The sequence below is a fragment of the Bufo gargarizans genome, chromosome 1 (genome assembly GCF_014858855.1).
Source record: "Bufo gargarizans isolate SCDJY-AF-19 chromosome 1, ASM1485885v1, whole genome shotgun sequence".
NCBI classification, from domain to species: domain Eukaryota; kingdom Metazoa; phylum Chordata; class Amphibia; order Anura; family Bufonidae; genus Bufo; species Bufo gargarizans.
In genome coordinates this window covers 294,927,732-294,946,229 of record NC_058080.1, presented here as the reverse complement: position 1 = coordinate 294,946,229, position 18,498 = coordinate 294,927,732, and the positions used below count along the sequence as shown (strand labels likewise).

Sequence of the window (18,498 nt, the reverse complement as noted above, 5' to 3'; positions counted from 1 at the left end):
ATTGTTTTATTTCTAGGTCCAAACCTTGTCTCAAGTTACATCCTGAAATTTGGCTTATCGGCAAGGTAGTAGGGGTAAACGTCGGGGAGGGGGGAGGAAGCTTGGTTTGTGTCTCATGCACTGTCTCACGTCCAGGTCATGCTGTGTTACTACCGTTTTGCGGTTGTCAGTCTGTAGGTATTCTGAGCAAGTAAGTGCATGGTCACCCTCTGGGTGTTACTTTCTGGGTGTCTGTTCGAGTTGGAGAAGGGTTTTGATCGGTCTTTTTGAAGTGCCCCCCTTTCAGCGGTGGAGAGTTAGTCCCGATGGGGTGGTCACAGGTAAGTTTAGCAAGAAGGAGAGACTTATCATCGACCTGTCAGCCCCACATGGTTACCACGTCCCTAGTCTTAACTCCCTCATTCCTTCAGAGGAAGTGGGCATGAGGTATTCTTCTATTGATAAGTGGAAGGTCCGATACTACTTTTCCACCAAACTCACTTTCTGTTCTAGGAGCAGCCCGTGGCTCTTTGATCAGTTGGCTCAGGCCTCCATTGGGTTTTAGAATATAAGGTATGCTCTGAATTTGTTATTCATTACTTCCTGCTGATCTAGAGGCCAGGGACAGCCCCCTTAGGGCTGGGGAGATTGTTGAGCTGTTTTCCCAGTTAGGTGTCCCGGTCTCCCCCAAGAGACCTGCTAGCTCAGGTTTTGCTGCTATTTTGGCACCCACTTGGTCGCAGGCGAGTGGCCTGCTGAGGTGAGACAAATCCCAGGTTTCCTGCAAACCTCATCACTTTTCGAGCTGTACCCCATTGTGGTGGCCGCCCGTGTTTGGGGCAGCAGCTGGGTAAATCGCACTGTTTTGTTTGTAACCGACAACGCTGAGGTGGTAGATATCTTAACCAATGGGTTGTCTAAGTCGTCTTATGTCATATGTCTCTTGAGACGTCTAGTTCAACTCTCCTTGCGACATCATTTTTGTGTTAGTAGTACGCATGTGCCAGGTTCTCAAAATGTGGCAGCTTTATCGAGGGCTAATTTCTCCCTTTTCGCAGGTCACGCCATAGGCGGATGTTATGGGCGCTACCAGTCCCCCTTCACGAGTCACTAATACTGGTTTAAATGGTCACCTAGAGACGGCCCACTCCTTACTAGCCAAGCCCCTTTCGCCGTATACAACTAGGGCGTATCGCACTGGGTGGAGGGCATTTGCAGGTTTTAGGGAATATGGCCTCAAAGGGAGTCCAGTTTTGTTGAATACATCCTTGCCTTCATTGGCTACTGCCACTTGGAGCTCAAGCTGTCCCACAACACGGTGAAGTCCTACTTGTCGGGGGTGCAGCATTTCCTCTCTGTCAGTCATCCTGAACGGGCATCGGCGTTCTCTGTGCATGCTGTCAAAGCTACGTTGAGGGGTTTGAGCAGATGTGGACCAGGAGGCCAAGTACGCAGACAAGCTGTTACTGGACTGCTTTTCGTAACCTATCTGACATTCTGGATAGGAACTTTTCGGGGTTTTGCCCAGCCTGGTGCTTAAATCTGCTGTTTATTTAGCCTTCTATGGTTTCTTGAGGCCTGGGGATAGTAGCAAGTTTCTCACAGTCAGCCAGTTGGTCCAGGGTCCCGAGGGTTGCGTGCTGCTGCTGAGGACATCCAAGACCTCGCAGACAGGTCCCCCAGTCCCAACGTCCTAGTTCCCTATGTCTAATCGATGGTGCCCTGTCAGAGTTCTTCATCAGCTGCAGGTTCAGGCCAGATAGTCCACCATTGCCATTCGGGGTGGTACCGCTCGCTTCTCACCAGTTCATGTCTCACATACGCTCCTCAGTTGCCAGTTTGGGCGGCGACCCAGCTACGATCTCAGGACATCTATTCGTATAGGTGCAGCATCCACAGCCTACAAGAATCAGGTACCAGCGCATGCCATCCAGAAGTTGGGTCGTTGGCGCCCCTCGTGTTTTTAGCCACTATATACCTTACCCCAAAACTAAGATGTCAATGGCTTTCCAAAGTCTGGTTTTGTGATCTATGCTGTAATAATTACTCCTGCTACTCAGTATGTCTTTTGACCTCTTTCAGGTGTCCCTACTACGGCGCGGTTGCGGCATAACTCTAACCGCTTAGGGGCAGGGTAGTCTCAGGTGGGACGGGGTGCATTCTCTTGGTTGCCACGACCACAATAGTATTATTCACTCTGAAACATTTCAGTAAATGAATACCAAATGCTTTGTCAAAATGTGTTTTGTTCGGTCCCTTTTTTGAAATTATAAATAAAGAACCATTTTTCTTGGTAGCAATTTTAATTTCTACTTAGTAATCTTAAATATTTTTTACAACTGTAATAATATATGTATAAATACATGTAAACTTAGCGTTGTCTCACTTCTGTAAGTGGCATTTATCATGAAGAGGAAGTTAATAGAAGGCACTTACTAATGTTTTGCTATTCTCCATATTGCCTTCTTCGCTGGCAGGATAGATTTTTCCATCACATTATACACTGCTTGTTTCCATGGTTGCGATGACCCTGCAATGCACTGATGTGGTCGTGCTTAAACACTATAGGAAAAATCATCAGCCTTTCTGATGGCCGGGACCATGGGAGCGGATATAGGCTAGTGCTTTTTCTTATATTGTGCACGAACGACCTGTCACTTACCAGTAGGAGGAGCGCCGGCCGGCCACAGACAGCGCAGGTAAGTATAAGCTAAGTAATACTGCAGTAGCGTCCTGGCTGCCATGGTAACCGATCAGAGCCCCAGCGATTAAACTGGGACTCCGATCGGAAATGCTGCCACCAATGATGGGGGGGAGGGGGGTTGTTAGCCTGTAGCCACTGCCACCAATGCTTTTAATACTGGGGGGGCCGCACTGGCGACCAATGCTTTTAATACTGGGGAAGGAGGGGGGTCTGGCCCCTGCTGCCTGGCAGCACCCGATCAGGGGGCTGAGATCCGCACAATTAACCCCTCAGGTGCGGCACATGAGGGGTTAATTGTGCGGATCACAGCCCCCTGTAAGAGATCGGGTGGTGCCAGGCAGCAGGGGGCAGTTATGTACACAGTTCTTAGTATATTCTAACTTGAAGCGTCCCCATCACTATGGGAACGCCTCTGTGTTAGAATATACTGTCGGATCTGAGTTTTCACGATCTAACTCAAATCCGATGGTATATTCTAACATAGAGGCGTTCCCATGGTGATGGGGATGCTTTAAGTTAAAATATACCATCGGATTGGAGAAAACTCTGATGGTATATTAATAGGGACTCCTGACTTTACATTGAAAGTCAATGGGGGACGGATCAGTTTACAATTGCACCAATATTGTGTCAATGTAAATGGATCCGTCCCCCCTGACTTACATTGTAAGTCAGGACGGATCCGTTCGGCTCCGCACCGCCAGACGGACACCAAAACGCTGCAAGCAGCGTTTTGGTGTCCGCCTCCAGAGTGGAATGGAGGCGGAACGGAGCCAAACTGATGCATTCTGAATGGATCCGCATCCATTCAGAATGCATTGGGGCTAAACTGATCCGTTTGGGGCCGCTTGTGAGAGCCTTGAAACGGATCTCACAGGCGGACCCAGAAACGCCAGTGTGAAAGTAGCCTAACTTTTGAAATAATCTTTTTTTGTTTATAAATGGGTCAATTAAGGTGCCCAGATGGATTTTTCTACGTCACATAAAAGACATAAATAAGGCTTATTTTTTAACGATGCATCGCAGCAGAATTAGTTTGTGCCTAAAAAGAAGTAGAGTTAGCACTTCAATGTTGCACTTGTAGTGTATACAGTAGTCGAGGGCAGTGTTAGGAACTTGCCGTTCTCAAAATTCAACTGAAATGCATGTTTGAAAAAATGTATGTGACAATGCAAGGTGGTACACACACACACACATGTTCTTTATAAATATTTTTTAAGGTTTTTATTCAAATGCAATAAACTCTGCAGGGTAATCTGAACTTTGTTTATAACCCATGTACTGGACCTCTGGGTCTAGAAAAGTACAGATTAACTACACAAAGAGGGTATGGGTTTTCTATTTCCAACACCAAGGTAACCATGCACCCAAGTAGTGAAAAAACTGTATGCTGTCTTACCCCATTGCCTATAGAAAATAAAAAGAAAACACAATCAAATACAGCCACCACAGGAGCTGTTTCTACTCAGAGAACAAGGTTCAGTCCTACAAGACTACTGCAGTATACAAAAATTTTTTGAAAAAGGGCAGTAGTAAAACTTAGCTTTTAATGATATGTCTAAAAGGTCAGAAAGCCCATTTTAGAATATAAAAAGAATATTAGTAATTTCTAATAAAATTATTTTTATTTAGCTCAGAATATTATCATGCTACATACATATGAAGTACCATTTATTTAGTATACTAGTGTCTTTAGTGCAACAGTCAAACATCCTCTAGTTGTCTACATGGCACCCATAAACCAGCATGATTCATGGAATGCACATTAACATACACATGTTTGACTAGCCAAACTGAGCAGACAAAAACAGGCGTCGGTTAAATGATATTCAGGGAAGGCTGCAGTAGACATGAATCAAAACATACACAGCATACATAGAAGAGAAGTTTATATTATTGTCAATTTAAAACTAACCTGTTGAGATCTCTATCCAAAGGTGGGGTCCTAACTTGACCAACGGCACGTAGATTAATATTTATAAGGTCTTCTCTTTGACAGTATAAATTAAAGTACTCATGAATCGTTATACAGGCATTGTCCAATATAAAAGGTTCTGCATTTTGCATCTCTTGGCAACATAGACTCCACATATGTTGGCATAATATGACATATTGAACCGGTGCACCAATTAGTGCTGCCAACACGATTATCCACCGGCTCTTCATCAAACTCAATATATATTTCATTTTTTGTTGTGGAGTTGGATTGTCTGGGAAGCATTCCATGTTAGATTGAGGACTGTATTTTTCCCGTAATTCAGAAAGAAGTGTTGAAATCTGTATATTAAATATAATTATTAGAATACATTTATTTCAATTAGAAGTAAATTTGATTACATAAATTCAGGAATAATGCAGAGGATTCAGAATATTAAATTACATACAAAGGTCTTGTGTTTTTATCTATATAAGTTGTATGTTAATTTAAAGGGGTTGTCTGGGTTCAGAGCTGTACACGGACATATCCCCATATTCAAACAGGCAGCCCCCCTGATTTGAGCATCTTAGTAGTTCATGCTCAGATGCTCTCCTTTGCCCTGCACTAAATTGCGCAGGACAAAGGCATTTTCAGGAGTTCCGGTGACAAACCTGGCTTTCCCGAGGGACGCCAAGAGAAGGCTTCAACTCAGCAGTGAGCACGATGACATCACCGGAACTGATGGGCGGGCTTTAGCTCTACCCTAGCCTGTAAAACGACTAGGGCAGCGCCCAAGCTGGCCCATCAGACCCGGTGACGTCACCGAACAAATTCCTGAGCCGGAAGCAGGGGCGTAGCTATAAGGGGGTGCAGCTGTAGCAGTTGCTACCAGGCACAGGAGGCTGAGTTGGCCCAAAGACCCTTGTGCCACAAAAAAAGACACTGGTGTTCTAGAAAGTGTATGCTGATCAAGTCACATCTCTGGCTGGAGGGAGGGTCATGAATTTGACAATTGGCAGCACAAAGGCTATGGGCTTCACAAACACCTTTATAGAAAAATACTTACAAAGAAACTACATAAATATTAATTTGTCATATACATTTTAATATTTACCTCAATATAAAGACATTTATACCTCACTGTTCTCCTCAACTTCATTGACACTGTCTTGGGTAATCGTATTCACTATTGAATTATTTGAAGAGGACTGATTTGATTTGAGTATTATAACCACCTCACTTGCTTCTTCATTTACTCAGGGCCGGACTGGGGATAAAAACAAGCCCTGGAAAAAGTTGCACACCAGCCCCACAGCATTGCGTCATTATTTACTTGTTTATAAAAGGGGAAAGTATTCATTTTAAAACACATGTGTAAACACGAATATGAACTTTGCTCTTTTGTAGAACCCCCATTGTTCATATTATCACAGTAGACCAGCTTTTCCCAACCAGGATGCCTCCAGCTGTTTCAAAACTACAACTCTCAGCGTTTGGCTGTCAGTTCATGCTGGGAGATGTAGTTTTGCAACAGCTGGAGGCATCCTGGTAGGGAAACACTACAGTAGACCATTATCCCAACCAATTGGGTAAGAACTTTACTTTAAAGAATGGAAGACACAGTTTCAAAACTCTTACTTTATATTAGTTGCTCAACACACACAAAACTAGTAGTTGATGAATAGTGTAACAAAAACTGCAAATAAACCTTTTGAGGTAAAAAGTGCAAAATGTTATACTAAACAGTTATATCGTTTAACAGTTCCAATAAAGTTTTTGACAAAAAAAGTGCAAATATGTTGCTGTTAATTCTTTAACAGTACAAAATGTCCAAAAAAACTTACTATAGAAGTCATAATAACATCCCCTTTTTAGAAAAGAACAAAACTTTTTTAAGACGTACCAGTATCATGGTAAGCAACCCAACACCTTTTAGAAAGAAACATATAAACATTACAAAAAAAAATAAAAAATTAACTCCTATCACTATCAGCCTCAGACAGCATATACATGCTGGAATCGCTTAGATTTCCGCATGTACTGGCTGCCTGGGCATGATATAAAGTGTTAGTGCTTTAAACAATCGCTACTATCATGCCCAGGCAGCCAGTACATGCGGAAATCTAAGTGATTCCAGCATGTAGATGGTTTTTACAAAATTTCTCAGTAAATAGGTATTTAGTATAAGCCCTGTATGCGCTAGAATCAGTCAGATTCCAGCATCTAGAGATCAGTATTGCTAAGTATCTGGAAACTCGGTCATTAAAAACTGGCATTGGTACATCCCTATTAACTAGTCTATTGACATGCTTGTAGTGTTATGTAAGCAACACCCCTTGACGCAAGCTACTTTTTGAAGCCAAAACATCAATGATGGTGTCATTGTTTAGTCCAACCAAGGTATCTTTTTCCACAGACATCTGCATAAAGGCCTCCAAATGTGGCTGTGAGAGGGAATTTCAAAGCCCTTTATGCGCTAGAATCAGTCAGATTCCAGCATCTAGAGATCAGTATTGCCAAGTATCTGGAAACTCGGTCATTAAAAACTGGCATTGGTACATCCCTATTAACTAGTCCATTGACATGCTTGTAGTGTTATGTAAGCAACATCCCTTGAAGCAAGCTACTTTTTGAAGCCAAAACATCAATGATGGTGTCATTGTTTAGTCCAACCAAGGTATCTTTTTCCACGGACATCCGCATAAAGGCCTCCAAATGTGGCTGGGAGAGGGAATTTCGAAGCCAGTTTAAGATAAACTTAAGTTTTGAAAACGACCTTTCACATGCTACTTGGGAAGAGGAAAGTGTCAAGGTCAATTTGTATGCATTAAAAAGTGAACAATACGCTAGACTGTATAAGTTGAAATGCAGTAACACATTGTAGCAGCAGGCTATACAGCTCTTACAAGTCTTGCACTTTCCACTTTTCTCACCAACATTTGAGTATAGTTGTTCCACAGTTTCAAAGATAAGATGAGAATGGATGGCGTCTTCATCTTGACCTTCATTGTTGGCATCTGTGTACTCTTCATCAAGAGACATTTTTAATCAGTGCCACTTTGATGCAAAATCAAGAAGCTCACTTTGCAATTTCTCATTAGTTGCCATAGAGTCAAATCTAATTACAAGGCTGCTCAGTCGTTCGAGTGCATTGTTGGGAAGGTGTGCTAAAATGTCTTCAAAATGCTTGGGATCCAAATATGCCAAATCTGCAAACAGCTGACCATGTGTAGTAAATCGGCTCTGCAAACTATTAATAATCATGTCTATGGTCACATTGTACACCTCCACCCTGAACTGATCATCCGCCAACAAGATTGGTTCATCTACTGCAAGCTCACCAGCCATTCTTTTCTTCCGTTGTATCCTTCGCAGTGGTGGAAAGTCTTCCTCAATCTCAACTTTGCAGTCAGTTGTATCCAACCTGTTAGCCCAAACTTCTTTGCAGCATCTTTAATCATTTTGAAATCACGATCATGTTCTTTTAACATATATACAGTTTCTGTCACCATCCGGTATGCCTGCAGTACATCCATACCCTGTGTCTGCAGGTACAGGGATAGTGGAGTGGTATTTTTGAAAATGAATAAGTACAGCTGTGCGGTTACAACTATGTTGAATTTCTTAAGGGAGTCCAAGTAAGTTCCAGCCTTGTATCTTATGTCCGCATTAAACCGATCAGAATGTGATCTCTCTATCATGGTCTGGATCAAATCTATATACAAGGCTTGACTTGGATCATTAAATGAACCAAACACTTTTTTAAGTACTGCATCTCTGGACCACCATCTTGTTTCTCCTATCACAGAAAGCGATCGAAATCGTTCTTCATGACACTTTTCCCGCCATACATTCATCCTGAGGTAGGATTCGCGGAGAAAGACAGCACATGAATTTAACAAGCCAAACAATGATATTGCCTGAACAGATATCTTTGTGACATCCATCATCACCAGATTTAGTACATGTGCATAGCACCACACATGAATCTGGCCAGGTGCTTTCTTACTCAGCTATGTGCTGAACCCATTGTACTGGCCCTGCATATTAAAAGCTCCATCTGTTGAGTTCCCAACACAGTTAGCAATATCAATATCCAAGGATTCCAATATATTTGTGACCATTTCACACAAAGCCTTCCCTGTAGTGGATGTGCAAGTCACCACAGCGACCAGACGTTCATGGACCACATTTGTGACATATCGAATTATTATTGAACACTGGTCTGAGACAATTATGTCCTGTGTTGTATCCAGCTATATTGAGAACATGCCAGCATCTCTGATCTCTTGGACGATACCTTTTTTTTTTTTTTTCAAAGTGCTCAAATGACACTAATGATATTGTCCACTGTAGTTTTCGAAATGAGTGTAAAAAATCCGCCACGTCCTTTGCTACTCGTTGCACTTTTTTGCTTTTTACTTTTTTTGTTGACTACATCAAGATGATTTTTTAGCAAGGGATCAAGCTTGCTTAGAAGTAGCAAAATCTCTAAGAAATTTCCATGGTCCAACTTTTCATCATCTAAAGTATATGCTGCTTCAGTTGTTGCACGATAGCTTAGGCCTCTTTTCCCAATCAGCTTGATGGTTTCAATCACTCTTTCAAGGATGGCACGTTTTCACTTTACTTCCTCTTTTCTGGCTGTGGTTTGTTTCTCAAAGAAACGACTGGATGTGTCCATATTCTTTGATCTCAATAATAAAGATTCAGCACTATTATTGTGGAGGTTGCTTCTTTCGTGCTCTTCAATTCTCTGATACATGTGCCTTTCATCAATGCAACCATCAATAAAAGCACTGCTGTCTGTCTTTCTACTGAAAGCAAGACACACCGTGCAGAAAAAAGCACCATATCCACGTGAATATGTCAACCAGTAACGCTTCTGTCCTCTGATATAACTTTTTTTAGGTAAAAGGAAGTACATCTGGTTGACATGGATGAAACGATAAGAAGGTATCCACATTTTCAGATTTTGGTCTGATAAACCACATTTTGACATCAACTGTGTCAGGCGCACTCTCCTTACTGACCACTACTTCTGGAATTTCTTCCCCTCCTAATGATTTTCTAGCAATTAATTCTTCAAGTTCTTCATCAGTTTCTAGCACAATAGCAGCTCCAATACAGTAGTGAATATATTCACCTTCATCAGTATTAATATCTTGACTTACACTGCTTTGCATAGTGCAATGCATTGCTGTGCTACATCTAGCATCACTGTCTTCATGTGGAGATGCAGGTAGATCCTGTGATTTTGCCACTATCTTAAACAAGCTACTAACTTTTTGACATTGGCTTGCATCTTGTTCTAGAAGTTTATTTTTTTTTTCAAGTTCTTTTTCTGCACCTCCTTTCTGTTTCCTTTTTCCTTCGCCTGTCTTATCTATAGCAATATGGCAATCCCTAAAAAAGAGATTCTTGCTAAAACAAAAGTGTGTGAACTCAGCATCATACTAGGGGGTAGAGAAGCCTGACATTTCATTTACCAGGCTTCCGTACTGTTACAAACTTGATGTTGTGGCCTTTGACTCAAAGTTTTGAATCAAAGGCACAGCCTCAAGTCTGCAACATGACGGAAGTCTGGCAAATCAAATGTCAGGCTTCCCTGGCAGGCTGTAGTGCTAAGAGCTTGTGTAGTAAAAGCCTGGTATTTGATTTACCAGGCTTCTGTTATGTATGGTACAGCTGTGTCCTTTGAGCTCAGGGCACAACCTGTACATATTTATTTTACAGAAGACTGGCAATTCAAATGCCAGGTTTCTACTCATACTGACTGACTGCACGTATGGCCAGGCCGACCGACAAGAATTTTATAGGCTTGCAGCCTGGCCCAGGAGTTTTTGGCTTTGAGTGGCCAAACACGGCTGATCCTAGGGTCATGCAAAATTATTTCTTGGGGCCCCTCTAGGTCGTGGCTATCTTTATTAACTTAACCCCTTTACAAATGTCTTTTCGATATATGACAATACATCACAAAACTACAACTCCTATCATGCCCTAAAAGAGAGTTGTAGTTTTAAAAAAGCCAGAGAGCAACAAGTTGGGGAATACTGAGTAAAGTAGAGTATTACCAAGACTACAAAAAGTCACGAGTCACTAGTAAACATGCTTCAGTGTCTGATTAACCCCTCCAACAGCACTAAAAGTGTTAACTTACAGAACAGACCAAAAGTTTGGACACACATTCTCATTCAAAGAGTTTTCTTTATTTTCATGACTATGAAAATTGTAGATTCACACTGAAGGCATCACAACTATGAATTAACACATGTGAAATTATATACATAACAAAAAAGTGTGAAACAACTGAAAATATGTCATTCTAGGTTCTTCAAAGTAGCCACCTTTTGCTTTGATTACTGCTTTGCACACTCTTGGCATTCTCTTGATGAGCTTTAAAGGGAATCTGTCACTAGCAATTTACCAATTTTTTTCTTCATGAATCCATGTTTAACAGAATACCTTTTTTCCACCTGTCTTGTTCTTTTGATTGTGAGTCTTGTCATTTCTTCAAAAAATCGATTCTTATGATATGTAAATGACGCTGTAAGGAGCCCAGAGGGGCGTTATTCTTTCTCCACGGTGCCCAGGAACGCCCCTCTGAAGTGCCGCGCCTCCAAGTTAATCTAAATTGCCTCCCAGAGGCGCGGCTAAGTGCTCAACACCCCCCCCCCCGCCCCCCCCCCCCAGCGCCGCGCTCTGCGGCAAACACCCCGATCCTCCTCTCGCCAGCATCCCAAATCCCGCGCAGGCGCAGTGCCGTCAGTCATCTTATCATAGCGCAGGCAATCGCCGGCACTGCGCCTGCGCGGGATTTGGGATGCCGGCGAGAGGAGGATCGGGGTGTTTGCCGCAGAGCGCGGCGCTGGGGGGGGGTGTTGAGCACTTAGCCGCGCCTCTGGGATGCAATTTAGATGAACTTGGAAGCGTTATTACTATTCTAATTTAGCCGGGCACGGCACTTCAGAGGGGCGTTCCTGGGCACCGTGGAGAAAGAATAACGCCCCTCTGGGCTCCTTACAGTGTCATTGACATATCATAAGAATCGATTTTTTGAAGAAATGACAAGACTCACAATCAAAAGAACAAGACAGGTGGAAAAAAGGTACTCTGTGAAACATGGATTCATGAAAAAAAAAATGGTAAATTGCTAGTGACAGATTCCCTTTAAGAGGTAGTCACCTGAAATGGTCTTCTAACAGTCTTGAAGGAGTTCCCAGAGATGCTTAGCACTTGTTGGCCCTTTTGCCTTCACTCTGCGGTCCAGCTCACGCCAACCCATCTCGATTGGGTTCAGGTCCGGTGACTGTGGAGGCCAGGTCATCTGGCGCAGCACCCCATCACTCTCCTTCATGGTCAAATAGCCCTTACACAGCCTGGAGGTGTGTTTGGGGTCATTGTCCTGTTGAAAAATAAATGATGGTCCAACTAAACGCAAACCAGATGGAATAGCATGTCGCTGCAAGATGCTGTGGTAGCCATGCTGGTTCAGTATGCCTTCAATTTTGAATAAATCCCCAACAGTGTCACCAACAAAGCACCCCCACACCATCACACCTCCTCCATGCTTCACGGTGGGAACCAGGCATGTAGAGTCCATCCGTTCACCTTTTCTGCGTCGCACAAAGACACGGTGGTTGGAAACAAAGATCTCAAATTTGGACTCATCAGACCAAAGCACAGATTTCCACTGGTCTAATGTCCATTCCTTGTGTTCTTTAGCCCAAACAAGTCTCTTCTGCTTGTTGCCTGTCCTTAGCAGTGGTTTCCTAGCAGATATTCTACCATGAAGGCCTGATTTACACAGTCTCCTCTTAACAGTTATTCTAGAGATATGTCTGCTGCTAGAACTCTGTGTGGCATTGACCTGGTCTCTAATCTGAGCTGCTGTTAACCTGCGATTTCTGAGGCTGGTGACTCGGATGAACTTATCCTCCACAGCAGAGGTGACTCTTGGTCTTCCTTTCCTGGGGCGGTCCGCATGTGAGCCAGTTTCTTTGTAGCGCTTGATGGTTTTTGTGACTGCACTTGGAAACACTTTCAAAGTTTTCCCAATTTTTCGGACTGACTGACCTTCATTTCTTAAAGTAATGATGGCCACTCGTTTTTCTTTACTTAGCTGCTTTTTACTTGCCATAATACAAATTCTAACAGTCTATTCAGTAGGACTATCAGCTGTGTATCCACCTGACTTCTCTACAACGCAACTGATGGTCCCAACCCCATTTATAAGGCCAGAAATCCCACTTATTAAACCTGACAGGGCATACCTGTGAAGTGAAAACCATTTCAGGTGACTACCTCTTGAAGCTCATCAAGAGAATGCCAAGAGTGTGCAAAGCAGTAATCAAAGCAAAAGGTGGCTACTTTGAAGAACCTAGAATATGTCATATTTTCAGTTGTTTCACACTTTTTTGTTATGTATATAATTCCACATGTGTTAATTCATAGTTTTGATGCCTTCAGTGTAAATCTACAATTTTCATAGTCATGAAAACAAAGAAAACTCTTTGAATGAGAAGGTGTGTCCAAACTTTTGGTCTGTACTGTATGTTAAGACAAATTTTAACATATATATATCAACCTTACATATCACCATTATACTGTTACTGATCAAATCCTGTATACTGAGACCAATGTTACCACTAATACCAGTATACAAGAAGAAATATTATCACCATACATATTACCATCATCCTGTTACTGACCAAAACCTGTACACTGCCTATTATTTCTAATAATACCATTATACAAGGTATACCGGTGCACTGGGACCACTACAATTACCCCTGCATAGTGACTGGATACTAACACCACACTGTAACTAAATAAAATCCACTAAACAAAGACCAATATGACCATATAGTGCAAAATACTATCACTACACAGATTCTGCAAACCATAAGAGATTAAAAGTGCATATTTATTGACTCACAGGGCGAATCAGACGTGACGTCTTCTTTGATTGGAATCAATCAGTCTCTTTTTCTGGCCACCACTCGCCTCCGCAGAATCTGCAAGACAAATATTTTAGGCTTCTTATTCCAACACCATCCCCACCTCTTTACAAACTCCCAATGTGTATTGCCCCACACAGTAATAGAGCCCACTATTTGTCCATACATGGCGACACAGAGAAGGGGAGTCTGTACTATATGACAGCACAGATGGGGGAGCCTGTACTATTTGGTGGCACAGAGGGGGGAGCTTGTACTATATGGCGGCAGAAGTGTGAGCCTGTACTATATGACAGCACATAGGGGGGTCTGTACTATATGGAGGGACAGAGTATTTAATGGACCATGCTGGTATAACCTGGTACCTCCTGTATATAATGATATATGTACAGTTGGTATAACCTGGGTATCTGCTGTATATAATTATATATGTACAGCTGGAATAAGTTATACATCTTCTTGTATATAGTGATATGGACCATGTTGGTATAACCTGGGTATCTCCTGTATATAATTATATATGTAGAGCTGGTATAAGTTATACATCTTCTTGTATACAGTTTTAATCTCTGGAATTACCTTCTAAAATATGTCCCACAAAATGATAATTCATATAAATGACTGCATAGGTTATCTGGAAAATTATATAGATACAAGGAACCACATTGAACATGCAACAGATGTAATTCTTGACACTGTATTTTTAGCCACTCACGGTTATGATGAAAATTATGTTCAAGCTGATGTGGTGGCTCTGGGTCTTGAAAATAGAGGCGTCTTTGGCGGTGATTCCATTTGGGTTTTTCACCTTGTCTGTGGAACTTGATTGCTAGATCATCTGCTATAGATAGGGTCCAAAAGGTATTAGATGTGGAGGTATTTCCAAAATATCAGTAACCCCTTTTTAGGAAATGTAGGTAGGGGATGGGAGAATTGTCTCTACTAGGTATGTTTGGCCCTACCTAAAAGCGGAGAAATCTCCTGCCTAGATTCGGCAGAATCACCCCCAAGGGAGCGACCCCACTTATCTATGGCTGACCCTAGCAGTAACTAGCCCTATATAGATACTCCCAGGTGATGCCTATATTTTCAAGATATACCATCTTTTCCCAACGCGTTTCCTCTGTCAGAATATAAGACAGATTCATCAGGGGATAAAAGGTGATAAAATTGTGGCTTAATAGCTGTTGAGCTTGATAGCTGCAAGTTATGTACCGGCTGGATATATGCAGTCCAGATAAGTATCTGGAACCTGCTCTCTAATTTACCCGTTTTAATCAGATAAAAGATTTTACACATGTTTTACTTACGCTTTTCCATGGCGTGCGTTCCACCTCGGTGCGGCTGTGCCGGAAATAATTGTCAGGCGCATGCGCTAGTATCCACAGTGGAACGCAAATACGTCATTGTGTGCGCACAGAAGTGCAACTGTGGAGTGTGTCGGCGCATGCGCTCGTACCTATGGTGGAACGCAAGTGTCCTCAGTATTCTACCAGATGGTATGACGCATTAAAGCATCACTGCGCCAGCGCCAGGACTTGAGGCCTGCGCAAATGAATCGGATAGTGTGCTTTATCGATCCGCAGGCGCAGAGAAACTCTCTCTCTGTCAGCTGCCATAGTAGGATGCCAGTTATAAAGGCTATCAATTACCTGATTCAACAGAATAAACTACAATTTAATACTCCCATCCATTTGTATAAACAAAGGATACATTTTATAATTGTCCCTTATAATGAAAGAATGGTAATTGATTTGTTGTGTAACAAAGATAAACTGCATTAGACTGAGGGTATTAGGGGTAAATAGCGTTAAACTAGGGTATATTACATTAGAGTCCAGAGACTTTTAGGGGGGGGGGACAAGGTGAGTGAAAAGCAAATAAGGTTACTATATTAGTTTCAAAGAATCAAGATACACCCTATTTAGATGGATTTCCTCACCTATATCTTAGTAAATAGTGTTCGACCTTTCTTGGTCTAATACATTCATTTCTGACAGGTCCATATACAATACACTTTATATTGGCCTGAGGTATATAGTTAAATGATGCTTCATATAAAGCATGCAAAAGACAACATCTCATTAAGGCCCAATGGGCTCACCGTTTTGAGTCTGTGAGTCCACTCTGCCTCTTTTTGTAATATTTTTCTATCTAGATCCCCTCCTCGTGGTGAGGGGCGACAACCTCAACTACACAGAACCTCAATGATTTTTAATTTCCTTCATGAAAGTTCTGTATATGCCTAGAGATGGTTGTGTCTCTTTTATGTCTAATGTCTCCTAGGTGGTCCCCTATTCTTCTTCTAAGCTCCCTTTTGGTTTTGCCCACGTACATGTGCATAGATACACTCCTGTTGTTTTGCAGTTTGCAAAATCTCTGATGGTATATGTTTTTTTGGTCGTGTGACTGGTAAAAGTCTTAGTTTTACAAATATATTGGCAAGCTATACAGGAGCCACATCTAAAGGTGCCAATAGGTTTTCTGTCCAACCAAGTACCTGTTTTTTTCAATGTTGTATAATGGCTGTGGACAAACCGATCCCCTAGGGATTTTCCTCTTCTGTATGTTATTGCCGGGTATGATGGGAAAATATCCTTAACATCAGGGTCTATAAGTAACATTTCCCAGTATTTTTGCAGAATATCTCTCACCTCTCTATTACAGTTGTCAAAGGTTCCCACTATTCGGAGCATTGGACTAGCTTCAGTGTGGTCTTGTTTAGTCACTCTTCCGGACAATAGGTCTGCTCTATCAATACTTAGAGCTGACCTAAATGCTGTTTGTAAGGTCTGGTTTGGATACCCTCTCTAACTAAATCTCATTTTCAAATCTCTGGCCTGATTATAAAAGTCATTTTTGGTGGTTCAGTTTCTACGGATTCGAAGGTACTGTCCCTTCGGGATACCGTGTTTGGGATTAAGTGGGTTATGACTTTCCCATCTTAACAAGTTATTGGTTCCAGTAGGCTCCCTATAGGTTTTAGTATTAAGGAAGCTATCATTCAAGGTGATGTGCAAATCCAAAAAGGCCAGATTATGGTCACTGACCTCAGAGGTAAAATGCATACCAATCTGATTGATTTTTAGTTCTGCCAGAAATTGGGAAAAAAGTTTTCTGGAGCCGCTCCACAGTATCAGGATGTCCTCGATGTAGCGGCCCCAGAAAACTATCCTCGATGTCCAACACTATCCTAGGTGAATACCACTGTGTCCTCCCACCAGCCCAGGAACAAATTAGCATATGTGGGGGCACAGGCGCTCCCCATTGCCGTGCCCCTGAGCTTGTGGAAGAACTTGGAATCAAAAAGAAAATAATTATGTCACAGAACGAATTCCGTGAGTCTGAGGACAAAGCGATTATGTGCTGCATATTGGATTCATGTCTTTTTTAGGAAATGGTTCACAGCACATAGACCCAAATCATGGGGAATGTTGCTGTAAAGCGCCTTCACGTCTATGGATGCCAAAAGGACACCCTCTTCGAGGTGTAATCCATCATCTTTGGTTAATAGATCAGAATACTATTCTTGTATACAGTGTATAACTTATACCGGCTCTACATATATAATTATATAAAGGAGATGCACAGGTTATACCAGCATGTGCCATATCAGTATCACTGTATACAAGAAGATGTAAAACCTTTACCAGCTGTACATATATAATTATATACAGGAGATGCACAGATTATACCAGCATGCTCCACATCAGTATCACTGTATACAAGAAGATGTATAACTTATACCAGCTGTACATATATAATTATATACAGGAGATACCCAGGTTATACCAACTGTACATATATCATTATATACAGGAGGTACCCAGGTTATACCAGCATGGTCCATTAGTCCATTAAAGATTTATAATTTATACCAGCTGTTAGCTGTACATTTATAATGATATCCAGATGAGGCCTAGGTTATTCCAACTTAGTACATATTCAATTTATACTCAGATATATAGTCTTCCTGTAAGTTCCTGGGGCAGTGGGATCTGTGCTAACCTTGTGCCTAGTGGGCTGAGTGGATCCCAGAGGTGGATGGTTGCATATCCACGTACCTCGACTATATAACCCCTGAACACCCTACAATAGTGAGGGGATACGACCACCGGCTCCCTACACCAGACACGGAGGGAGTCAGGGTCACCTGGGATCCAGCAAACAGAAAATAACAGATAAATGTACAGCACTTAACTTAGTAGCAGACTGGGAAATAGGATCAGCATGCACACACACTCCAGGAAGAAGTATAAGCCGCCCAGTAATGCATTATGGGGAGGAATTTAAAGGGAAGCAATCAGTCCAACTACATGACAGCTGAGAGAGGCTAACGAGATGAGGAACTGAACACTACTACAAAGAAAACTCAAGGAGGAGGTTCTGAAAGGCTTCTGTCAGAGCTTCTCAGCTGTCTGGTTGTGACACTCTCTCACCTGAACTAAAGGTACGTGGCTACGCTCCGTCGGCTGTGCCACTCACGCAGCAGCGCTGATGACGTGTGACATCACGTCATACAGCACACTGTGCGACCCTGTGCTGCCCCGACCTGCTCTCTGTGATTAGCACGGCCGGCTGTGCGGCAGTCAGCTAGTAGCTACACCGGCCAAGGAGCCTCTTCGCTGTCGGCACGGCCGGCCGTGCGGCAGTCAGGGCTACTGACCTAACAGGAATTTTCCCAGTAGGCCAGTCCAGCCCTGCATTTACTGTATCAAACAGTTGTCCTTCAAACAGAGTCTGTAGAAAAGAAATAGAAATGTTACATTTTTTTAGGATACTAGAAAAAATCCTAAAAGACAATGAGACAATACCAAAAAAAAAAATTGAATAAAGTATTTATGACTTTGCATTTACTTTCAAGATTTTTTTTCCCAGATCATAATAAGTACTAGGATTTTGTAGAAAAACTAAATAAAACATGAAGTACCTCGAGA

At 42.2% G+C, this 18,498-nt stretch overlaps 1 long non-coding RNA gene across 2 annotated transcripts in view; it reads right to left on the bottom strand.

The window, feature by feature from the left end:
* Window positions 1-18,498, bottom strand: part of LOC122945514 — a 51,144-nt gene that overhangs the window by 30,312 nt on the left and 2,334 nt on the right. Inside the window, exons 2-5 of one of the 2 annotated variants that reach the window (XR_006391122.1) lie at window positions 14,277-14,402; window positions 13,540-13,618; window positions 4,599-4,960; window positions 3,966-4,090 (exon numbers count right to left, since the gene is read on the bottom strand). This is a non-coding gene — a long non-coding RNA (uncharacterized LOC122945514). Of the gene's footprint in view, window positions 1-3,965; window positions 4,091-4,598; window positions 4,961-13,539; window positions 13,619-14,276; window positions 14,403-18,498 lie in introns of those variants that run through there. The other variant, XR_006391121.1, reaches the window with a different exon arrangement.